This window comes from Labrus bergylta, chromosome 13 (genome assembly GCF_963930695.1).
Source record: "Labrus bergylta chromosome 13, fLabBer1.1, whole genome shotgun sequence".
NCBI lineage: Eukaryota > Metazoa > Chordata > Actinopteri > Labriformes > Labridae > Labrus > Labrus bergylta.
In genome coordinates, this window is record NC_089207.1 from 7,142,719 (window position 1) to 7,167,139 (window position 24,421).

Consider the following 24,421-nt stretch of genomic DNA (forward strand, 5'->3'; position numbering starts at 1 on the left):
AACCTAAGTATGTATAAATAACCCTTTAACAACCTGTTCATTTGCTTACGGCCATACCACCCTGAACACGCCCGATCTCGTCCGATCTCGGAAGCTAAGCAGGGTCGGGCCTGGTTAGTACTTGGATGGGAGACCGCCTGGGAATACCAGGTGCTGTAAGCTTTTAATACCTCCTTTAGCCAGAAGAGGGCGCTGTTGCCTCACTAGTGGAGAAAGGACTGAGAGAAACAGGCCAGTGGAAAATGAAACATGATTTTATTTGGCAGTCTGTCCTCTTTTTTTTTGTTGCAATTTTCATCAATGTTTTCAGTGAGTATTAATACATATTACGCTCTCTGGAGGCTGTTTTCAAAGTTCAGTTTTACATTCAAAAAGTACATGTAGCCTACTTACGTAAGGACTACTGCATTAACATATTTTAATTACTTGTACTTAGGTTACTCTTTACTTCCCCACAACACTCTGGTAGCCATATTATACATTTGATTCAACTGGAAATATTCACCATCATTATAAATGTTTTCACATCAATAATAAACATTTACACCAAATCAGGAATTATTATAAATGATTACTATTAAGATTGAATTTAAAAAAAACCTGCAAACAAGTGATGCTTACTTATCAATCAATTGACGATTTTTCAGAAGTTGACCATTTCGCATCGTCACTTTTACTGTGGATTTATTAAGGTTTTCAATCCTGCAAACTTGTGAACAGTGAACAGCAGAAATAAGTTTAAATGTTGCATTAAGGCACACAAGATTTAGGATTATTATAGTAGCCTAAGCAGTGATTGATTAAGATACAAGGGACAACTCGAAATTATGTTTTTATCACCACTTACTTGTTTTGAGGTAATCTTGAATGACAAATGAATAAATCAGCCATTGCAATGTTTCATGTAGAAATCATAACCCTGTGGGGCATACATATTTGATCCCCTCACATTCTCCATTGTAACTAATCATTAAAAAAACAATCCTCCATTAGGAATCACAAAGGAACACTTACTAATTATATGAAAATTCATAATTATTACAATCAGTCCCTATATATGCTATAGATGATCCCCAATCAAAATTCAGTGTAAGCTACTTTGTAGGAAAGTAGAAGCAATGATAGACAAATAAAAAAAGAACTGCAGTGCATAGCAGGAGGTTACAGCGTCCCCTGCTGGCTGAAGCAGGTATTAAAAGCTTACAGCACCTGGTATTCCCAGGCGGTCTCCCATCCAAGTACTAACCAGGCCAGTTTTGAAAGAGGGAAGTTAATCTTCACGGAATCGGTTTGTTCAATGTGTTTATCAGACGTTTGAACGTTCAGTTTGCCCGCAAGTCGTGAAACAAGTCTTAAAAACAAGCTGCAAGTCTTTAGTTAACTCCCAGCGTCAAAGTATTGCTGAATCTAGTAAGATTAAGTGTAAGTCTATCCATAGGCCCACACGTTTGAGTAGAAAAGTAATAAAATCAACTAGGTCATAGTCACTTGCTCTAATTTTGGCGAGGTGTTACTTTAAACCTAAGTATGTATAAATAACCCTTTAACAACCTGTTCATTTGCTTACGGCCATACCACCCTGAACACGCCCGATCTCGTCCGATCTCGGAAGCTAAGCAGGGTCGGGCCTGGTTAGTACTTGGATGGGAGACCGCCTGGGAATACCAGGTGCTGTAAGCTTTTAATACCTCCTTTAGCCAGAAGAGGGCGCTGTTGCCTCACTAGTGGAGAAAGGACTGAGAGAAACAGGCCAGTGGAAAATGAAACATGATTTTATTTGGCAGTCTGTCCTCTTTTTTTTTGTTGCAATTTTCATCAATGTTTTCAGTGAGTATTAATACATATTACGCTCTCTGGAGGCTGTTTTCAAAGTTCAGTTTTACATTCAAAAAGTACATGTAGCCTACTTACGTAAGGACTACTGCATTAACATATTTTAATTACTTGTACTTAGGTTACTCTTTACTTCCCCACAACACTCTGGTAGCCATATTATACATTTGATTCAACTGGAAATATTCACCATCATTATAAATGTTTTCACATCAATAATAAACATTTACACCAAATCAGGAATTATTATAAATGATTACTATTAAGATTGAATTTAAAAAAAACCTGCAAACAAGTGATGCTTACTTATCAATCAATTGACGATTTTTCAGAAGTTGACCATTTCGCATCGTCACTTTTACTGTGGATTTATTAAGGTTTTCAATCCTGCAAACTTGTGAACAGTGAACAGCAGAAATAAGTTTAAATGTTGCATTAAGGCACACAAGATTTAGGATTATTATAGTAGCCTAAGCAGTGATTGATTAAGATACAAGGGACAACTCGAAATTATGTTTTTATCACCACTTACTTGTTTTGAGGTAATCTTGAATGACAAATGAATAAATCAGCCATTGCAATGTTTCATGTAGAAATCATAACCCTGTGGGGCATACATATTTGATCCCCTCACATTCTCCATTGTAACTAATCATTAAAAAAACAATCCTCCATTAGGAATCACAAAGGAACACTTACTAATTATATGAAAATTCATAATTATTACAATCAGTCCCTATATATGCTATAGATGATCCCCAATCAAAATTCAGTGTAAGCTACTTTGTAGGAAAGTAGAAGCAATGATAGACAAATAAAAAAAGAACTGCAGTGCATAGCAGGAGGTTACAGCGTCCCCTGCTGGCTGAAGCAGGTATTAAAAGCTTACAGCACCTGGGATTCCCAGGCGGTCTCCCATCCAAGTACTAACCAGGCCAGTTTTGAAAGAGGGAAGTTAATCTTCACGGAATCGGTTTGTTCAATGTGTTTATCAGACGTTTGAACGTTCAGTTTGCCCGCAAGTCGTGAAACAAGTCTTAAAAACAAGCTGCAAGTCTTTAGTTAACTCCCAGCGTCAAAGTATTGCTGAATCTAGTAAGATTAAGTGTAAGTCTATCCATAGGCCCACACGTTTGAGTAGAAAAGTAATAAAATCAACTAGGTCATAGTCACTTGCTCTAATTTTGGCGAGGTGTTACTTTAAACCTAAGTATGTATAAATAACCCTTTAACAACCTGTTCATTCGCTTACGGCCATACCACCCTGAACACGCCCGATCTCGTCCGATCTCGGAAGCTAAGCAGGGTCGGGCCTGGTTAGTACTTGGATGGGAGACCGCCTGGGAATACCAGGTGCTGTAAAGCTTTTAATACCTCCTTTAGCCAGAAGAGGGCGCTGTTGCCTCACTAGTGGAGAAAGGACTGAGAGAAACAGGCCAGTGGAAAATGAAACATGATTTTATTTGGCAGTCTGTCCTCTTTTTTTTTGTTGCAATTTTCATCAATGTTTTCAGTGAGTATTAATACATATTACACTCTCTGGAGGCTGTTTTCAAAGTTCAGTTTTACATTCAAAAAGTACATGTAGCCTACTTACGTAAGGACTACTGCATTAACATATTTTAATTACTTGTACTTAGGTTACTCTTTACTTCCCCACAACACTCTGGTAGCCATATTATACATTTGATTCAACTGGAAATATTCACCATCATTATAAATGTTTTCACATCAATAATAAACATTTACACCAAATCAGGAATTATTATAAATGATTACTATTAAGATTGAATTTAAAAAAAACCTGCAAACAAGTGATGCTTACTTATCAATCAATTGACGATTTTTCAGAAGTTGACCATTTCGCATCGTCACTTTTACTGTGGATTTATTAAGGTTTTCAATCCTGCAAACTTGTGAACAGTGAACAGCAGAAATAAGTTTAAATGTTGCATTAAGGCACACAAGATTTAGGATTATTATAGTAGCCTAAGCAGTGATTGATTAAGATACAAGGGACAACTCGAAATTATGTTTTTATCACCACTTACTTGTTTTGAGGTAATCTTGAATGACAAATGAATAAATCAGCCATTGCAATGTTTCATGTAGAAATCATAACCCTGTGGGGCATACATATTTGATCCCCTCACATTCTCCATTGTAACTAATCATTAAAAAAACAATCCTCCATTAGGAATCACAAAGGAACACTTACTAATTATATGAAAATTCATAATTATTACAATCAGTCCCTATATATGCTATAGATGATCCCCAATCAAAATTCAGTGTAAGCTACTTTGTAGGAAAGTAGAAGCAATGATAGACAAATAAAAAAAGAACTGCAGTGCATAGCAGGAGGTTACAGCGTCCCCTGCTGGCTGAAGCAGGTATTAAAAGCTTACAGCACCTGGGATTCCCAGGCGGTCTCCCATCCAAGTACTAACCAGGCCAGTTTTGAAAGAGGGAAGTTAATCTTCACGGAATCGGTTTGTTCAATGTGTTTATCAGACGTTTGAACGTTCAGTTTGCCCGCAAGTCGTGAAACAAGTCTTAAAAACAAGCTGCAAGTCTTTAGTTAACTCCCAGCGTCAAAGTATTGCTGAATCTAGTAAGATTAAGTGTAAGTCTATCCATAGGCCCACACGTTTGAGTAGAAAAGTAATAAAATCAACTAGGTCATAGTCACTTGCTCTAATTTTGGCGAGGTGTTACTTTAAACCTAAGTATGTATAAATAACCCTTTAACAACCTGTTCATTCGCTTACGGCCATACCACCCTGAACACGCCCGATCTCGTCCGATCTCGGAAGCTAAGCAGGGTCGGGCCTGGTTAGTACTTGGATGGGAGACCGCCTGGGAATACCAGGTGCTGTAAAGCTTTTAATACCTCCTTTAGCCAGAAGAGGGCGCTGTTGCCTCACTAGTGGAGAAAGGACTGAGAGAAACAGGCCAGTGGAAAATGAAACATGATTTTATTTGGCAGTCTGTCCTCTTTTTTTTTGTTGCAATTTTCATCAATGTTTTCAGTGAGTATTAATACATATTACGCTCTCTGGAGGCTGTTTTCAAAGTTCAGTTTTACATTCAAAAAGTACATGTAGCCTACTTACGTAAGGACTACTGCATTAACATATTTTAATTACTTGTACTTAGGTTACTCTTTACTTCCCCACAACACTCTGGTAGCCATATTATACATTTGATTCAACTGGAAATATTCACCATCATTATAAATGTTTTCACATCAATAATAAACATTTACACCAAATCAGGAATTATTATAAATGATTACTATTAAGATTGAATTTAAAAAAAACCTGCAAACAAGTGATGCTTACTTATCAATCAATTGACGATTTTTCAGAAGTTGACCATTTCGCATCGTCACTTTTACTGTGGATTTATTAAGGTTTTCAATCCTGCAAACTTGTGAACAGTGAACAGCAGAAATAAGTTTAAATGTTGCATTAAGGCACACAAGATTTAGGATTATTATAGTAGCCTAAGCAGTGATTGATTAAGATACAAGGGACAACTCGAAATTATGTTTTTATCACCACTTACTTGTTTTGAGGTAATCTTGAATGACAAATGAATAAATCAGCCATTGCAATGTTTCATGTAGAAATCATAACCCTGTGGGGCATACATATTTGATCCCCTCACATTCTCCATTGTAACTAATCATTAAAAAAACAATCCTCCATTAGGAATCACAAAGGAACACTTACTAATTATATGAAAATTCATAATTATTACAATCAGTCCCTATATATGCTATAGATGATCCCCAATCAAAATTCAGTGTAAGCTACTTTGTAGGAAAGTAGAAGCAATGATAGACAAATAAAAAAAGAACTGCAGTGCATAGCAGGAGGTTACAGCGTCCCCTGCTGGCTGAAGCAGGTATTAAAAGCTTACAGCACCTGGTATTCCCAGGCGGTCTCCCATCCAAGTACTAACCAGGCCAGTTTTGAAAGAGGGAAGTTAATCTTCACGGAATCGGTTTGTTCAATGTGTTTATCAGACGTTTGAACGTTCAGTTTGCCCGCAAGTCGTGAAACAAGTCTTAAAAACAAGCTGCAAGTCTTTAGTTAACTCCCAGCGTCAAAGTATTGCTGAATCTAGTAAGATTAAGTGTAAGTCTATCCATAGGCCCACACGTTTGAGTAGAAAAGTAATAAAATCAACTAGGTCATAGTCACTTGCTCTAATTTTGGCGAGGTGTTACTTTAAACCTAAGTATGTATAAATAACCCTTTAACAACCTGTTCATTTGCTTACGGCCATACCACCCTGAACACGCCCGATCTCGTCCGATCTCGGAAGCTAAGCAGGGTAGGGCCTGGTTAGTACTTGGATGGGAGACCGCCTGGGAATACCAGGTGCTGTAAGCTTTTAATACCTCCTTTAGCCAGAAGAGGGCGCTGTTGCCTCACTAGTGGAGAAAGGACTGAGAGAAACAGGCCAGTGGAAAATGAAACATGATTTTATTTGGCAGTCTGTCCTCTTTTTTTTTGTTGCAATTTTCATCAATGTTTTCAGTGAGTATTAATACATATTACGCTCTCTGGAGGCTGTTTTCAAAGTTCAGTTTTACATTCAAAAAGTACATGTAGCCTACTTACGTAAGGACTACTGCATTAACATATTTTAATTACTTGTACTTAGGTTACTCTTTACTTCCCCACAACACTCTGGTAGCCATATTATACATTTGATTCAACTGGAAATATTCACCATCATTATAAATGTTTTCACATCAATAATAAACATTTACACCAAATCAGGAATTATTATAAATGATTACTATTAAGATTGAATTTAAAAAAAACCTGCAAACAAGTGATGCTTACTTATCAATCAATTGACGATTTTTCAGAAGTTGACCATTTCGCATCGTCACTTTTACTGTGGATTTATTAAGGTTTTCAATCCTGCAAACTTGTGAACAGTGAACAGCAGAAATAAGTTTAAATGTTGCATTAAGGCACACAAGATTTAGGATTATTATAGTAGCCTAAGCAGTGATTGATTAAGATACAAGGGACAACTCGAAATTATGTTTTTATCACCACTTACTTGTTTTGAGGTAATCTTGAATGACAAATGAATAAATCAGCCATTGCAATGTTTCATGTAGAAATCATAACCCTGTGGGGCATACATATTTGATCCCCTCACATTCTCCATTGTAACTAATCATTAAAAAAACAATCCTCCATTAGGAATCACAAAGGAACACTTACTAATTATATGAAAATTCATAATTATTACAATCAGTCCCTATATATGCTATAGATGATCCCCAATCAAAATTCAGTGTAAGCTACTTTGTAGGAAAGTAGAAGCAATGATAGACAAATAAAAAAAGAACTGCAGTGCATAGCAGGAGGTTACAGCGTCCCCTGCTGGCTGAAGCAGGTATTAAAAGCTTACAGCACCTGGGATTCCCAGGCGGTCTCCCATCCAAGTACTAACCAGGCCAGTTTTGAAAGAGGGAAGTTAATCTTCACGGAATCGGTTTGTTCAATGTGTTTATCAGACGTTTGAACGTTCAGTTTGCCCGCAAGTCGTGAAACAAGTCTTAAAAACAAGCTGCAAGTCTTTAGTTAACTCCCAGCGTCAAAGTATTGCTGAATCTAGTAAGATTAAGTGTAAGTCTATCCATAGGCCCACACGTTTGAGTAGAAAAGTAATAAAATCAACTAGGTCATAGTCACTTGCTCTAATTTTGGCGAGGTGTTACTTTAAACCTAAGTATGTATAAATAACCCTTTAACAACCTGTTCATTAGCTTACGGCCATACCACCCTGAACACGCCCGATCTCGTCCGATCTCGGAAGCTAAGCAGGGTCGGGCCTGGTTAGTACTTGGATGGGAGACCGCCTGGGAATACCAGGTGCTGTAAAGCTTTTAATACCTCCTTTAGCCAGAAGAGGGCGCTGTTGCCTCACTAGTGGAGAAAGGACTGAGAGAAACAGGCCAGTGGAAAATGAAACATGATTTTATTTGGCAGTCTGTCCTCTTTTTTTTTGTTGCAATTTTCATCAATGTTTTCAGTGAGTATTAATACATATTACGCTCTCTGGAGGCTGTTTTCAAAGTTCAGTTTTACATTCAAAAAGTACATGTAGCCTACTTACGTAAGGACTACTGCATTAACATATTTTAATTACTTGTACTTAGGTTACTCTTTACTTCCCCACAACACTCTGGTAGCCATATTATACATTTGATTCAACTGGAAATATTCACCATCATTATAAATGTTTTCACATCAATAATAAACATTTACACCAAATCAGGAATTATTATAAATGATTACTATTAAGATTGAATTTAAAAAAAACCTGCAAACAAGTGATGCTTACTTATCAATCAATTGACGATTTTTCAGAAGTTGACCATTTCGCATCGTCACTTTTACTGTGGATTTATTAAGGTTTTCAATCCTGCAAACTTGTGAACAGTGAACAGCAGAAATAAGTTTAAATGTTGCATTAAGGCACACAAGATTTAGGATTATTATAGTAGCCTAAGCAGTGATTGATTAAGATACAAGGGACAACTCGAAATTATGTTTTTATCACCACTTACTTGTTTTGAGGTAATCTTGAATGACAAATGAATAAATCAGCCATTGCAATGTTTCATGTAGAAATCATAACCCTGTGGGGCATACATATTTGATCCCCTCACATTCTCCATTGTAACTAATCATTAAAAAAACAATCCTCCATTAGGAATCACAAAGGAACACTTACTAATTATATGAAAATTCATAATTATTACAATCAGTCCCTATATATGCTATAGATGATCCCCAATCAAAATTCAGTGTAAGCTACTTTGTAGGAAAGTAGAAGCAATGATAGACAAATCAAAAAAGAACTGCAGTGCATAGCAGGAGGTTACAGCGTCCCCTGCTGGCTGAAGCAGGTATTAAAAGCTTACAGCACCTGGTATTCCCAGGCGGTCTCCCATCCAAGTACTAACCAGGCCAGTTTTGAAAGAGGGAAGTTAATCTTCACGGAATCGGTTTGTTCAATGTGTTTATCAGACGTTTGAACGTTCAGTTTGCCCGCAAGTCGTGAAACAAGTCTTAAAAACAAGCTGCAAGTCTTTAGTTAACTCCCAGCGTCAAAGTATTGCTGAATCTAGTAAGATTAAGTGTAAGTCTATCCATAGGCCCACACGTTTGAGTAGAAAAGTAATAAAATCAACTAGGTCATAGTCACTTGCTCTAATTTTGGCGAGGTGTTACTTTAAACCTAAGTATGTATAAATAACCCTTTAACAACCTGTTCATTTGCTTACGGCCATACCACCCTGAACACGCCCGATCTCGGAAGCTAAGCAGGGTCGGGCCTGGTTAGTACTTGGATGGGAGACCGCCTGGGAATACCAGGTGCTGTAAGCTTTTAATACCTCCTTTAGCCAGAAGAGGGCGCTGTTGCCTCACTAGTGGAGAAAGGACTGAGAGAAACAGGCCAGTGGAAAATGAAACATGATTTTATTTGGCAGTCTGTCCTCTTTTTTTTTGTTGCAATTTTCATCAATGTTTTCAGTGAGTATTAATACATATTACGCTCTCTGGAGGCTGTTTTCAAAGTTCAGTTTTACATTCAAAAAGTACATGTAGCCTACTTACGTAAGGACTACTGCATTAACATATTTTAATTACTTGTACTTAGGTTACTCTTTACTTCCCCACAACACTCTGGTAGCCATATTATACATTTGATTCAACTGGAAATATTCACCATCATTATAAATGTTTTCACATCAATAATAAACATTTACACCAAATCAGGAATTATTATAAATGATTACTATTAAGATTGAATTTAAAAAAAACCTGCAAACAAGTGATGCTTACTTATCAATCAATTGACGATTTTTCAGAAGTTGACCATTTCGCATCGTCACTTTTACTGTGGATTTATTAAGGTTTTCAATCCTGCAAACTTGTGAACAGTGAACAGCAGAAATAAGTTTAAATGTTGCATTAAGGCACACAAGATTTAGGATTATTATAGTAGCCTAAGCAGTGATTGATTAAGATACAAGGGACAACTCGAAATTATGTTTTTATCACCACTTACTTGTTTTGAGGTAATCTTGAATGACAAATGAATAAATCAGCCATTGCAATGTTTCATGTAGAAATCATAACCCTGTGGGGCATACATATTTGATCCCCTCACATTCTCCATTGTAACTAATCATTAAAAAAACAATCCTCCATTAGGAATCACAAAGGAACACTTACTAATTATATGAAAATTCATAATTATTACAATCAGTCCCTATATATGCTATAGATGATCCCCAATCAAAATTCAGTGTAAGCTACTTTGTAGGAAAGTAGAAGCAATGATAGACAAATAAAAAAAGAACTGCAGTGCATAGCAGGAGGTTACAGCGTCCCCTGCTGGCTGAAGCAGGTATTAAAAGCTTACAGCACCTGGTATTCCCAGGCGGTCTCCCATCCAAGTACTAACCAGGCCAGTTTTGAAAGAGGGAAGTTAATCTTCACGGAATCGGTTTGTTCAATGTGTTTATCAGACGTTTGAACGTTCAGTTTGCCCGCAAGTCGTGAAACAAGTCTTAAAAACAAGCTGCAAGTCTTTAGTTAACTCCCAGCGTCAAAGTATTGCTGAATCTAGTAAGATTAAGTGTAAGTCTATCCATAGGCCCACACGTTTGAGTAGAAAAGTAATAAAATCAACTAGGTCATAGTCACTTGCTCTAATTTTGGCGAGGTGTTACTTTAAACCTAAGTATGTATAAATAACCCTTTAACAACCTGTTCATTCGCTTACGGCCATACCACCCTGAACACGCCCGATCTCGTCCGATCTCGGAAGCTAAGCAGGGTCGGGCCTGGTTAGTACTTGGATGGGAGACCGCCTGGGAATACCAGGTGCTGTAAAGCTTTTAATACCTCCTTTAGCCAGAAGAGGGCGCTGTTGCCTCACTAGTGGAGAAAGGACTGAGAGAAACAGGCCAGTGGAAAATGAAACATGATTTTATTTGGCAGTCTGTCCTCTTTTTTTTTGTTGCAATTTTCATCAATGTTTTCAGTGAGTATTAATACATATTACGCTCTCTGGAGGCTGTTTTCAAAGTTCAGTTTTACATTCAAAAAGTACATGTAGCCTACTTACGTAAGGACTACTGCATTAACATATTTTAATTACTTGTACTTAGGTTACTCTTTACTTCCCCACAACACTCTGGTAGCCATATTATACATTTGATTCAACTGGAAATATTCACCATCATTATAAATGTTTTCACATCAATAATAAACATTTACACCAAATCAGGAATTATTATAAATGATTACTATTAAGATTGAATTTAAAAAAAACCTGCAAACAAGTGATGCTTACTTATCAATCAATTGACGATTTTTCAGAAGTTGACCATTTCGCATCGTCACTTTTACTGTGGATTTATTAAGGTTTTCAATCCTGCAAACTTGTGAACAGTGAACAGCAGAAATAAGTTTAAATGTTGCATTAAGGCACACAAGATTTAGGATTATTATAGTAGCCTAAGCAGTGATTGATTAAGATACAAGGGACAACTCGAAATTATGTTTTTATCACCACTTACTTGTTTTGAGGTAATCTTGAATGACAAATGAATAAATCAGCCATTGCAATGTTTCATGTAGAAATCATAACCCTGTGGGGCATACATATTTGATCCCCTCACATTCTCCATTGTAACTAATCATTAAAAAAACAATCCTCCATTAGGAATCACAAAGGAACACTTACTAATTATATGAAAATTCATAATTATTACAATCAGTCCCTATATATGCTATAGATGATCCCCAATCAAAATTCAGTGTAAGCTACTTTGTAGGAAAGTAGAAGCAATGATAGACAAATCAAAAAAGAACTGCAGTGCATAGCAGGAGGTTACAGCGTCCCCTGCTGGCTGAAGCAGGTATTAAAAGCTTACAGCACCTGGGATTCCCAGGCGGTCTCCCATCCAAGTACTAACCAGGCCAGTTTTGAAAGAGGGAAGTTAATCTTCACGGAATCGGTTTGTTCAATGTGTTTATCAGACGTTTGAACGTTCAGTTTGCCCGCAAGTCGTGAAACAAGTCTTAAAAACAAGCTGCAAGTCTTTAGTTAACTCCCAGCGTCAAAGTATTGCTGAATCTAGTAAGATTAAGTGTAAGTCTATCCATAGGCCCACACGTTTGAGTAGAAAAGTAATAAAATCAACTAGGTCATAGTCACTTGCTCTAATTTTGGCGAGGTGTTACTTTAAACCTAAGTATGTATAAATAACCCTTTAACAACCTGTTCATTCGCTTACGGCCATACCACCCTGAACACGTCCGATCTCGGAAGCTAAGCAGGGTCGGGCCTGGTTAGTACTTGGATGGGAGACCGCCTGGGAATACCAGGTGCTGTAAGCTTTTAATACCTCCTTTAGCCAGAAGAGGGCGCTGTTGCCTCACTAGTGGAGAAAGGACTGAGAGAAACAGGCCAGTGGAAAATGAAACATGATTTTATTTGGCAGTCTGTCCTCTTTTTTTTTGTTGCAATTTTCATCAATGTTTTCAGTGAGTATTAATACATATTACGCTCTCTGGAGGCTGTTTTCAAAGTTCAGTTTTACATTCAAAAAGTACATGTAGCCTACTTACGTAAGGACTACTGCATTAACATATTTTAATTACTTGTACTTAGGTTACTCTTTACTTCCCCACAACACTCTGGTAGCCATATTATACATTTGATTCAACTGGAAATATTCACCATCATTATAAATGTTTTCACATCAATAATAAACATTTACACCAAATCAGGAATTATTATAAATGATTACTATTAAGATTGAATTTAAAAAAAACCTGCAAACAAGTGATGCTTACTTATCAATCAATTGACGATTTTTCAGAAGTTGACCATTTCGCATCGTCACTTTTACTGTGGATTTATTAAGGTTTTCAATCCTGCAAACTTGTGAACAGTGAACAGCAGAAATAAGTTTAAATGTTGCATTAAGGCACACAAGATTTAGGATTATTATAGTAGCCTAAGCAGTGATTGATTAAGATACAAGGGACAACTCGAAATTATGTTTTTATCACCACTTACTTGTTTTGAGGTAATCTTGAATGACAAATGAATAAATCAGCCATTGCAATGTTTCATGTAGAAATCATAACCCTGTGGGGCATACATATTTGATCCCCTCACATTCTCCATTGTAACTAATCATTAAAAAAACAATCCTCCATTAGGAATCACAAAGGAACACTTACTAATTATATGAAAATTCATAATTATTACAATCAGTCCCTATATATGCTATAGATGATCCCCAATCAAAATTCAGTGTAAGCTACTTTGTAGGAAAGTAGAAGCAATGATAGACAAATCAAAAAAGAACTGCAGTGCATAGCAGGAGGTTACAGCGTCCCCTGCTGGCTGAAGCAGGTATTAAAAGCTTACAGCACCTGGGATTCCCAGGCGGTCTCCCATCCAAGTACTAACCAGGCCAGTTTTGAAAGAGGGAAGTTAATCTTCACGGAATCGGTTTGTTCAATGTGTTTATCAGACGTTTGAACGTTCAGTTTGCCCGCAAGTCGTGAAACAAGTCTTAAAAACAAGCTGCAAGTCTTTAGTTAACTCCCAGCGTCAAAGTATTGCTGAATCTAGTAAGATTAAGTGTAAGTCTATCCATAGGCCCACACGTTTGAGTAGAAAAGTAATAAAATCAACTAGGTCATAGTCACTTGCTCTAATTTTGGCGAGGTGTTACTTTAAACCTAAGTATGTATAAATAACCCTTTAACAACCTGTTCATTCGCTTACGGCCATACCACCCTGAACACGCCCGATCTCGTCCGATCTCAGAAGCTAAGCAGGGTCGGGCCTGGTTAGTACTTGGATGGGAGACCGCCTGGGAATACCAGGTGCTGTAAGCTTTTAATACCTCCTTTAGCCAGAAGAGGGCGCTGTTGCCTCACTAGTGGAGAAAGGACTGAGAGAAACAGGCCAGTGGAAAATGAAACATGATTTTATTTGGCAGTCTGTCCTCTTTTTTTTTGTTGCAATTTTCATCAATGTTTTCAGTGAGTATTAATACATATTACGCTCTCTGGAGGCTGTTTTCAAAGTTCAGTTTTACATTCAAAAAGTACATGTAGCCTACTTACGTAAGGACTACTGCATTAACATATTTTAATTACTTGTACTTAGGTTACTCTTTACTTCCCCACAACACTCTGGTAGCCATATTATACATTTGATTCAACTGGAAATATTCACCATCATTATAAATGTTTTCACATCAATAATAAACATTTACACCAAATCAGGAATTATTATAAATGATTACTATTAAGATTGAATTTAAAAAAAACCTGCAAACAAGTGATGCTTACTTATCAATCAATTGACGATTTTTCAGAAGTTGACCATTTCGCATCGTCACTTTTACTGTGGATTTATTAAGGTTTTCAATCCTGCAAACTTGTGAACAGTGAACAGCAGAAATAAGTTTAAATGTTGCATTAAGGCACACAAGATGTAGGATTATTATAGTAGCCTAAGCAGTGATTGATTAAGATACAAGGGACAACTCGAAATTATGTTTTTATCACCACTTACTTGTTTTGAGGTAATCTTGAATGACAAATGAATAAATCAGCCATTGCAATGTTTCATGTAGAAATCATAACCCTGTGGGGCATACATATTTGATCCCCTCACATTCTCCATTGTAACTAATCATTAAAAAAACAATCCTCCATTAGGAATCACAAAGGAACACTTACTAATTATATGAAAATTCATAATTATTACAATCAGTCCCTATATATGCTATAGATGATCCCCAATCAAAATTCAGTGTAAGCTACTTTGTAGGAAAGTAGAAGCAATGATAGACAAATAAAAAAAGAACTGCAGTGCATAGCAGGAGGTTACAGCGTGCCCTGCTGGCTGAAGCAGGTATTAAAAGCTTACAGCACCTGGTATTCCCAGGCGGTCTCCCATCCAAGTACTAACCAGGCCAGTTTTGAAAGAGGGAAGTTAATCTTCACGGAATCGGTTTGTTCAATGTGTTTATCAGACGTTTGAACGTTCAGTTTGCCCGCAAGTCGTGAAACAAGTCTTAAAAACAAGCTGCAAGTCTTTAGTTAACTCCCAGCGTCAAAGTATTGCTGAATCTAGTAAGATTAAGTGTAAGTCTATCCATAGGCCCACACGTTTGAGTAGAAAAGTAATAAAATCAACTAGGTCATAGTCACTTGCTCTAATTTTGGCGAGGTGTTACTTTAAACCTAAGTATGTATAAATAACCCTTTAACAACCTGTTCATTCGCTTACGGCCATACCACCCTGAACAAGCCCGATCTCATCCGATCTCAGAAGCTAAGCAGGGTCGGGCATGGTTAGTACTTGGATGGGAGACCGCCTGGGAATACCAGGTGCTGTAAGCTTTTAATACCTCCTTTAGCCAGAAGAGGGCGCTGTTGCCTCACTAGTGGAGAAAGGACTGAGAGAAACAGGCCAGTGGAAAATGAAACATGATTTTATTTGGCAGTCTGTCCTCTTTTTTTTTGTTGCAATTTTCATCAATGTTTTCAGTGAGTATTAATACATATTACGCTCTCTGGAGGCTGTTTTCAAAGTTCAGTTTTACATTCAAAAAGTACATGTAGCCTACTTACGTAAGGACTACTGCATTAACATGTTTTAATTACTTGTACTTAGGTTACTCTTTACTTCCCCACAACACTCTGGTAGCCATATTATACATTTGATTCAACTGGAAATATTCACCATCATTATAAATGTTTTCACATCAATAATAAACATTTACACCAAATCAGGAATTATTATAAATGATTACTATTAAGATTGAATTTAAAAAAAAACCTGCAAACAAGTGATGCTTACTTATCAATCAATATTTTTTCAGAATCAATTGACGATTTTTCAGAAGTTGACCATTTTGCATCGTCACTTTTACTGTGGATTTATTAAGGTTTTCAATACTGCAAACTTGTGAACAGTGAACAGCAGAAATAAGTTTAAATGTTGCATTAAGGCACACAAGATTTAGGATTATTATAGTAGCCTAAGCAGTGATTGATTAAGATATAAGGGACAACTCGAAATTATGTTTTTATCACCACTTACTTGTTTTGAGGTAATCTTGAATGACAAATGAATAAATCAGCCATTGCAATGTTTCATGTAGAAATCATAACCCTGTGGGGCATACATATTTGATCCCCTCACATTCTCCATTGTAACTAATCATTAAAAAAAACAATCCTCCATTAGGAATCACAAAGGAACACTTACTAATTATATGAAAATTCATAATTATTACAATCAGTCCCTATATATGCTATAGATGATCCCCAATCAAAATTCAGTGTAAGCTACTTTGTAGGAAAGTAGAAGCAATGATAGACAAATAAAAAAAGAACTGCAGTGCATAGCAGGAGGTTACAGCGTGCCCTGCTGGCTGAAGCAGGTATTAAAAGCTTACAGCACCTGGGATTCCCAGGCGGTCTCCCATCCAAGTACTAACCAGGCCAGTTTTGAAAGAGGGAAGTTAATCTTCACGGAATCGGTTTGTTCAATGTGTTTATCAGACGTTTGAACGTTCAGTTTGCCCGCAAGTCGTGAAACAAGTCTTAAAAACAAGCTGCAAGTCTTTAGTTAACTCCCAGCGTCAAAGTATTGCTGAATCTAGTAAGATTAAGTGTAAGTCTATCCATAGGCCCACACGTTTGAGTAGAAAAGTAATAAAATCAACTAGGTCATAGTCACTTGCTCTAATTTTGGCGAGGTGTTACTTTAAACCTAAGTATGTATAAATAACCCTTTAACAACCTGTTTATTCGCTTACGGCCATACCACCCTGAACACGCCCGATCTCGTCCGATCTCGGAAGCTAAGCAGGGTCGGGCCTGGTTAGTACTTGGATGGGAGACCGCCTGGGAATACCAGGTGCTGTAAGCTTTTAATACCTCCTTTAGCCAGAAGAGGGCGCTGTTGCCTCACTAGTGGAGAAAGGACTGAGAGAAACAGGCCAGTGGAAAATGAAACATGATTTTATTTGGCAGTCTGTCCTCTTTTTTTTTGTTGCAATTTTCATCAATGTTTTCAGTGAGTATTAATACATATTACGCTCTCTGGAGGCTGTTTTCAAAGTTCAGTTTTACATTCAAAAAGTACATGTAGCCTACTTACGTAAGGACTACTGCATTAACATATTTTAATTACTTGTACTTAGGTTACTCTTTACTTCCCCACAACACTCTGGTAGCCATATTATACATTTGATTCAACTGGAAATATTCACCATCATTATAAATGTTTTCACATCAATAATAAACATTTACACCAAATCAGGAATTATTATAAATGATTACTATTAAGATTGAATTTAAAAAAAACCTGCAAACAAGTGATGCTTACTTATCAATCAATTGACGATTTTTCAGAAGTTGACCATTTCGCATCGTCACTTTTACTGTGGATTTATTAAGGTTTTCAATCCTGCAAACTTGTGAACAGTGAACAGCAGAAATAAGTTTAAATGTTGCATTAAGGCACACAAGATTTAGGATTATTATAGTAGCCTAAGCAGTGATTGATTAAGATACAAGGGACAACTCGAAATTATGTTTTTATCACCACTTACTTGTTTTGAGGTAATCTTGAATGACAAATGAATAAATCAGCCATTGCAATGTTTCATGTAGAAATCATAACCCTGTGGGGCATACATATTTGATCCCCTCACATTCTCCATGGTAACTAATCATTAAAAAAACAATCCTCCATTAGGAATCACAAAGGAACACTTACTAATTATATGAAAATTCATAATTATTACAATCAGTCCCTATATATGCTATAGATGATCCCCAATCAAAATTCAGTGTAAGCTACTTTGTAGGAAAGTAGAAGCAATGATAGACAAATAAAAAAAGAACTGCAGTGCATAGCAGGAGGTTACAGCGTGCCCTGCTGGCTGAAGCAGGTATTAAAAGCTTACAGCACCTGGTATTCCCAGGCGGTCTCCCATCCAAGTACTAACCAGGCCAGTTTTGAAAGAGGGAAGTTAATCTTCACGGAATCGGTTTGTTCAATGTGTTTATCAGACGTTTGAACGTTCAGTTTGCCCGCAAGTCGTGAAACAAGTCTTAAAAACAAGCTGCAAGTCTTTAGTTAACTCCCAGCGTCAAAGTATTGCTGAATCTAGTAAGATTAAGTGTAAGTCTATCCATAGGCCCACACGTTTGAGTAGAAAAGTAATAAAATCAACTAGGTCATAGTCACTTGCTCTAATTTTGGCGAGGTGTTACTTTAAACCTAAGTATGTATAAATAACCCTTTAACAACCTGTTCATTCGCTTACGGCCATACCACCCTGAACACGCCCGATCTCGTCCGATCTCGGAAGCTAAGCAGGGTCGGGCCTGGTTAGTATTTGGATGGGAGACCGCCTGGGAATACCAGGTGCTGTAAGCTTTTAATACCTCCTTTAGCCAGAAGAGGGCGCTGTTGCCTCACTAGTGGAGAAAGGACTGAGAGAAACAGGCCAGTGGAAAATGAAACATGATTTTATTTGGCAGTCTGTCCTCTCTTTTTTTTTTGTTGTTGCAATTTTCATCAATGTTTTCAGTGAGTATTAATACATATTACGCTCTCTGGAGGCTGTTTTCAAAGTTCAGTTTTACATTCAAAAAGTACATGTAGCCTACTTAAGTAAGGACTACTGCATTAACATATTTTAATTACTTGTACTTAGGTTACTCTTTACTTCCCCACAACACTCTGGTAGCCATATTATACATTTGATTCAACTGGAAATATTCACCATCATTATAAATGTTTTCACATCAATAATAAACATTTACACCAAATCAGGAATTATTATAAATGATTACTATTAAGATTGAATTTAAAAAAAACCTGCAAACAAGTGATGCTTACTTATCAATCAATATTTTTTCAGAATCAATTGACGATTTTTCAGAAGTTGACCATTTTGCATCGTCACTTTTACTGTGGATTTATTAAGGTTTTCAATACTGCAAACTTGTGAACAGTGAACAGCAGAAATAAGTTTAAATGTTGCATTAAGGCACACAAGATTTAGGATTATTATAGTAGCCTAAGCAGTGATTGATTAAGATATAAGGGACAACTCGAAATTATGTTTTTATCACCACTTACTTGTTTTGAGGTAATCTTGAATGACAAATGAATAAATCAGCCATTGCAATGTTTCATGTAGAAATCATAACCCTGTGGGGCATACATATTTGATCCCCTCACATTCTCCATTGTAACTAATCATTAAAAAAAACAATCCTCCATTAGGAATCACAAAGGAACACTTACTAATTATATGAAAATTCATAATTATTACAATCAGTCCCTATATATGCTATAGATGATCCCCAATCAAAATTCAGTGTAAGCTACTTTGTAGGAAAGTAGAAGCAATGATAGACAAATAAAAAAAGAACTGCAGTGCATAGCAGGAGGTTACAGCGCCCCCTGCTGGCTGAAGCAGGTATTAAAAGCTTACAGCACCTGGGATTCCCAGGCGGTCTCCCATCCAAGTACTAACCAGGCCAGTTTTGAAAGAGGGAAGTTAATCTTCACGGAATCGGTTTGTTCAATGTGTTTATCAGACGTTTGAACGTTCAGTTTGCCCGCAAGTCGTGAAACAAGTCTTAAAAACAAGCTGCAAGTCTTTAGTTAACTCCCAGCGTCAAAGTATTGCTGAATCTAGTAAGATTAAGTGTAAGTCTATCCATAGGCCCACACGTTTGAGTAGAAAAGTAATAAAATCAACTAGGTCATAGTCACTTGCTCTAATTTTGGCGAGGTGTTACTTTAAACCTAAGTATGTATAAATAACCCTTTAACAACCTGTTCATTCGCTTACGGCCATACCACCCTGAACACGCCCGATCTCATCCGATCTCGGAAGCTAAGCAGGGTCGGGCCTGGTTAGTACTTGGATGGGAGACCGCCTGGGAATACCAGGTGCTGTAAGCTTTTAATACCTCCTTTAGCCAGAAGAGGGCGCTGTTGCCTCACTAGTGGAGAAAGGACTGAGAGAAACAGGCCAGTGGAAAATGAAACATGATTTTATTTGGCAGTCTGTCCTCTTTTTTTTTGTTGCAATTTTCATCAATGTTTTCAGTGAGTATTAATACATATTACGCTCTCTGGAGGCTGTTTTCAAAGTTCAGTTTTACATTCAAAAAGTACATGTAGCCTACTTACGTAAGGACTACTGCATTAACATATTTTAATTACTTGTACTTAGGTTACTCTTTACTTCCCCACAACACTCTGGTAGCCATATTATACATTTGATTCAACTGGAAATATTCACCATCATTATAAATGTTTTCACATCAATAATAAACATTTACTCCAAATCAGGAATTATTATAAATGATTACTATTAAGATTGAATTTAAAAAAAACCTGCAAACAAGTGATGCTTACTTATCAATCAATATTTTTTCAGAATCAATTGACGATTTTTCAGAAGTTGACCATTTTGCATCGTCACTTTTACTGTGGATTTATTAAGGTTTTCAATACTGCAAACTTGTGAACAGTGAACAGCAGAAATAAGTTTAAATGTTGCATTAAGGCACACAAGATTTAGGATTATTATAGTAGCCTAAGCAGTGATTGATTAAGATATAAGGGACAACTCGAAATTATGTTTTTATCACCACTTACTTGTTTTGAGGTAATCTTGAATGACAAATGAATAAATCAGCCATTGCAATGTTTCATGTAGAAATCATAACCCTGTGGGGCATACATATTTGATCCCCTCACATTCTCCATTGTAACTAATCATTAAAAAAAACAATCCTCCATTAGGAATCACAAAGGAACACTTACTAATTATATGAAAATTCATAATTATTACAATCAGTCCCTATATATGCTATAGATGATCCCCAATCAAAATTCAGTGTAAGCTACTTTGTAGGAAAGTAGAAGCAATGATAGACAAATAAAAAAAGAACTGCAGTGCATAGCAGGAGGTTACAGCGCCCCCTGCTGGCTGAAGCAGGTATTAAAAGCTTACAGCACCTGGGATTCCCAGGCGGTCTCCCATCCAAGTACTAACCAGGCCAGTTTTGAAAGAGGGAAGTTAATCTTCACGGAATCGGTTTGTTCAATGTGTTTATCAGACGTTTGAACGTTCAGTTTGCCCGCAAGTCGTGAAACAAGTCTTAAAAACAAGCTGCAAGTCTTTAGTTAACTCCCAGCGTCAAAGTATTGCTGAATCTAGTAAGATTAAGTGTAAGTCTATCCATAGGCCCACACGTTTGAGTAGAAAAGTAATAAAATCAACTAGGTCATAGTCACTTGCTCTAATTTTGGCGAGGTGTTACTTTAAACCTAAGTATGTATAAATAACCCTTTAACAACCTGTTCATTCACTTACGGCCATACCACCCTGAACACGCCCGATCTCGTCCGATCTCGGAAGCTAAGCAGGGTCGGGCCTGGTTAGTACTTGGATGGGAGACCGCCTGGGAATACCAGGTGCTGTAAGCTTTTAATACCTCCTTTAGCCAGAAGAGGGCGCTGTTGCCTCACTAGTGGAGAAAGGACTGAGAGAAACAGGCCAGTGGAAAATGAAACATGATTTTATTTGGCAGTCTGTCCTCTCTTTTTTTTTTGTTGTTGCAATTTTCATCAATGTTTTCAGTGAGTATTAATACATATTACGCTCTCTGGAGGCTGTTTTCAAAGTTCAGTTTTACATTCAAAAAGTACATGTAGCCTACTTAAGTAAGGACTACTGCATTAACATATTTTAATTACTTGTACTTAGGTTACTCTTTACTTCCCCACAACACTCTGGTAGCCATATTATACATTTGATTCAACTGGAAATATTCACCATCATTATAAATGTTTTCACATCAATAATAAACATTTACACCAAATCAGGAATTATTATAAATGATTACTATTAAGATTGAATTTAAAAAAAACCTGCAAACAAGTGATGCTTACTTATCAATCAATATTTTTTCAGAATCAATTGACGATTTTTCAGAAGTTGACCATTTTGCATCGTCACTTTTACTGTGGATTTATTAAGGTTTTCAATACTGCAAACTTGTGAACAGTGAACAGCAGAAATAAGTTTAAATGTTGCATTAAGGCACACAAGATTTAGGATTATTATAGTAGCCTAAGCAGTGATTGATTAAGATATAAGGGACAACTCGAAATTATGTTTTTATCACCACTTACTTGTTTTGAGGTAATCTTGAATGACAAATGAATAAATCAGCCATTGCAATGTTTCATGTAGAAATCATAACCCTGTGGGGCATACATATTTGATCCCCTCACATTCTCCATTGTAACTAATCATTAAAAAAAACAATCCTCCATTAGGAATCACAAAGGAACACTTACTAATTATATGAAAATTCATAATTATTACAATCAGTCCCTATATATGCTATAGATGATCCCCAATCAAAATTCAGTGTAAGCTACTTTGTAGGAAAGTAGAAGCAATGATAGACAAATAAAAAAAGAATTGCAGTGCATAGCAGGAGGTTACAGCGCCCCCTGCTGGCTGAAGCAGGTATTAAAAGCTTACAGCACCTGGGATTCCCAGGCTGTCTCCCATCCAAGTACTAACCAGGCCAGTTTTGAAAGAGGGAAGTTAATCTTCACGGAATCGGTTTGTTCAATGTGTTTATCAGACGTTTGAACGTTCAGTTTGCCCGCAAGTCGTGAAACAAGTCTTAAAAACAAGCTGCAAGTCTTTAGTTAACTCCCAGCGTCAAAGTATTGCTGAATCTAGTAAGATTAAGTGTAAGTCTATCCATAGGCCCACACGTTTGAGTAGAAAAGTAATAAAATCAACTAGGTCATAGTCACTTGCTCTAATTTTGGCGAGGTGTTACTTTAAACCTAAGTATGTATGAATAACCCTTTAACAACCTGTTCATTCGCTTACGGCCATACCACCCTGAACACGCCCGATCTCGTCCGATCTCGGAAGCTAAGCAGGGTCGGGCCTGGTTAGTACTTGGATGGGAGACCGCCTGGGAATACCAGGTGCTGTAAGCTTTTAATACCTCCTTTAGCCAGAAGAGGGCGCTGTTGCCTCACTAGTGGAGAAAGGACTGAGAGAAACAGGCCAGTGGAAAATGAAACATGATTTTATTTGGCAGTCTGTCCTCTTTTTTTTTGTTGCAATTTTCATCAATGTTTTCAGTGAGTATTAATACATATTACGCTCTCTGGAGGCTGTTTTCAAAGTTCAGTTTTACATTCAAAAAGTACATGTAGCCTACTTACGTAAGGACTACTGCATTAACATATTTTAATTACTTGTACTTAGGTTACTCTTTACTTCCCCACAACACTCTGGTAGCCATATTATACATTTGATTCAACTGGAAATATTCACCATCATTATAAATGTTTTCACATCAATAATAAACATTTACACCAAATCAGGAATTATTATAAATGATTACTATTAAGATTGAATTTAAAAAAAACCTGCAAACAAGTGATGCTTACTTATCAATCAATATTTTTTCAGAATCAATTGACGATTTTTCAGAAGTTGACCATTTTGCATCGTCACTTTTACTGTGGATTTATTAAGGTTTTCAATACTGCAAACTTGTGAACAGTGAACAGCAGAAATAAGTTTAAATGTTGCATTAAGGCACACAAGATTTAGGATTATTATAGTAGCCTAAGCAGTGATTGATTAAGATATAAGGGACAACTCGAAATTATGTTTTTATCACCACTTACTTGTTTTGAGGTAATCTTGAATGACAAATGAATAAATCAGCCATTGCAATGTTTCATGTAGAAATCATAACCCTGTGGGGCATACATATTTGATCCCCTCACATTCTCCATTGTAACTAATCATTAAAAAAAACAATCCTCCATTAGGAATCACAAAGGAACACTTACTAATTATATGAAAATTCATAATTATTACAATCAGTCCCTATATATGCTATAGATGATCCCCAATCAAAATTCAGTGTAAGCTACTTTGTAGGAAAGTAGAAGCAATGATAGACAAATAAAAAAAGAACTGCAGTGCATAGCAGGAGGTTACAGCGCCCCCTGCTGGCTGAAGCAGGTATTAAAAGCTTACAGCACCTGGGATTCCCAGGCTGTCTCCCATCCAAGTACTAACCAGGCCAGTTTTGAAAGAGGGAAGTTAATCTTCACGGAATCGGTTTGTTCAATGTGTTTATCAGACGTTTGAACGTTCAGTTTGCCCGCAAGTCGTGAAACAAGTCTTAAAAACAAGCTGCAAGTCTTTAGTTAACTCCCAGCGTCAAAGTATTGCTGAATCTAGTAAGATTAAGTGTAAGTCTATCCATAGGCCCACACGTTTGAGTAGAAAAGTAATAAAATCAACTAGGTCATAGTCACTTGCTCTAATTTTGGCGAGGTGTTACTTTAAACCTAAGTATGTATAAATAACCCTTTAACAACCTGTTCATTCGCT

At 36.8% G+C, this 24,421-nt stretch overlaps 15 non-coding genes and 2 pseudogenes across 15 annotated transcripts in view; all 17 read left to right on the forward strand.

The window, feature by feature from the left end:
- Positions 1 to 43: 43 nt before the first annotated feature.
- Positions 44 to 162, forward strand: LOC136181864 (5S ribosomal RNA). Its single transcript, XR_010668191.1, has one exon. It is a non-coding gene; the product is annotated as a 5S ribosomal RNA (ribosomal RNA).
- A 1,399-nt stretch (positions 163 to 1,561) lies between these two features.
- On the forward strand, positions 1,562 to 1,680 carry LOC136181875 (5S ribosomal RNA). Its single transcript, XR_010668192.1, has one exon. It is a non-coding gene; the product is annotated as a 5S ribosomal RNA (ribosomal RNA).
- Positions 1,681 to 3,079: 1,399 nt separating this feature from the next.
- LOC136181760 (5S ribosomal RNA) lies at positions 3,080 to 3,198 on the forward strand. The gene has a single exon (XR_010668107.1). It is a non-coding gene; the product is annotated as a 5S ribosomal RNA (ribosomal RNA).
- Positions 3,199 to 4,598: 1,400 nt separating this feature from the next.
- LOC136181761 (5S ribosomal RNA) lies at positions 4,599 to 4,717 on the forward strand. Its single transcript, XR_010668108.1, has one exon. It is a non-coding gene; the product is annotated as a 5S ribosomal RNA (ribosomal RNA).
- A 1,400-nt stretch (positions 4,718 to 6,117) lies between these two features.
- LOC136182081 (5S ribosomal RNA) lies at positions 6,118 to 6,236 on the forward strand. The gene has a single exon (XR_010668399.1). It is a non-coding gene; the product is annotated as a 5S ribosomal RNA (ribosomal RNA).
- Positions 6,237 to 7,635: 1,399 nt separating this feature from the next.
- On the forward strand, positions 7,636 to 7,754 carry LOC136181762 (5S ribosomal RNA). The gene has a single exon (XR_010668109.1). It is a non-coding gene; the product is annotated as a 5S ribosomal RNA (ribosomal RNA).
- A 1,400-nt stretch (positions 7,755 to 9,154) lies between these two features.
- Positions 9,155 to 9,263, forward strand: LOC136181847 (5S ribosomal RNA; annotated as a pseudogene).
- Positions 9,264 to 10,662: 1,399 nt separating this feature from the next.
- Positions 10,663 to 10,781, forward strand: LOC136181763 (5S ribosomal RNA). Its single transcript, XR_010668110.1, has one exon. It is a non-coding gene; the product is annotated as a 5S ribosomal RNA (ribosomal RNA).
- Positions 10,782 to 12,181: 1,400 nt separating this feature from the next.
- Positions 12,182 to 12,290, forward strand: LOC136181858 (5S ribosomal RNA; annotated as a pseudogene).
- Positions 12,291 to 13,689: 1,399 nt separating this feature from the next.
- On the forward strand, positions 13,690 to 13,808 carry LOC136181635 (5S ribosomal RNA). Its single transcript, XR_010667982.1, has one exon. It is a non-coding gene; the product is annotated as a 5S ribosomal RNA (ribosomal RNA).
- Positions 13,809 to 15,207: 1,399 nt separating this feature from the next.
- Positions 15,208 to 15,326, forward strand: LOC136181837 (5S ribosomal RNA). Its single transcript, XR_010668183.1, has one exon. It is a non-coding gene; the product is annotated as a 5S ribosomal RNA (ribosomal RNA).
- Positions 15,327 to 16,744: 1,418 nt separating this feature from the next.
- Positions 16,745 to 16,863, forward strand: LOC136181877 (5S ribosomal RNA). Its single transcript, XR_010668193.1, has one exon. It is a non-coding gene; the product is annotated as a 5S ribosomal RNA (ribosomal RNA).
- Positions 16,864 to 18,262: 1,399 nt separating this feature from the next.
- On the forward strand, positions 18,263 to 18,381 carry LOC136181577 (5S ribosomal RNA). The gene has a single exon (XR_010667924.1). It is a non-coding gene; the product is annotated as a 5S ribosomal RNA (ribosomal RNA).
- Positions 18,382 to 19,804: 1,423 nt separating this feature from the next.
- On the forward strand, positions 19,805 to 19,923 carry LOC136181500 (5S ribosomal RNA). Its single transcript, XR_010667847.1, has one exon. It is a non-coding gene; the product is annotated as a 5S ribosomal RNA (ribosomal RNA).
- A 1,417-nt stretch (positions 19,924 to 21,340) lies between these two features.
- On the forward strand, positions 21,341 to 21,459 carry LOC136181457 (5S ribosomal RNA). Its single transcript, XR_010667804.1, has one exon. It is a non-coding gene; the product is annotated as a 5S ribosomal RNA (ribosomal RNA).
- Positions 21,460 to 22,882: 1,423 nt separating this feature from the next.
- On the forward strand, positions 22,883 to 23,001 carry LOC136181878 (5S ribosomal RNA). The gene has a single exon (XR_010668194.1). It is a non-coding gene; the product is annotated as a 5S ribosomal RNA (ribosomal RNA).
- Positions 23,002 to 24,418: 1,417 nt separating this feature from the next.
- Positions 24,419 to 24,421, forward strand: part of LOC136181521 (5S ribosomal RNA) — a 119-nt gene continuing 116 nt past the window's right edge. Inside the window, exon 1 of the ribosomal RNA XR_010667868.1 lies at positions 24,419 to 24,421. This exon is cut by the window's right edge and continues 116 nt beyond it. This is a non-coding gene — a ribosomal RNA (5S ribosomal RNA).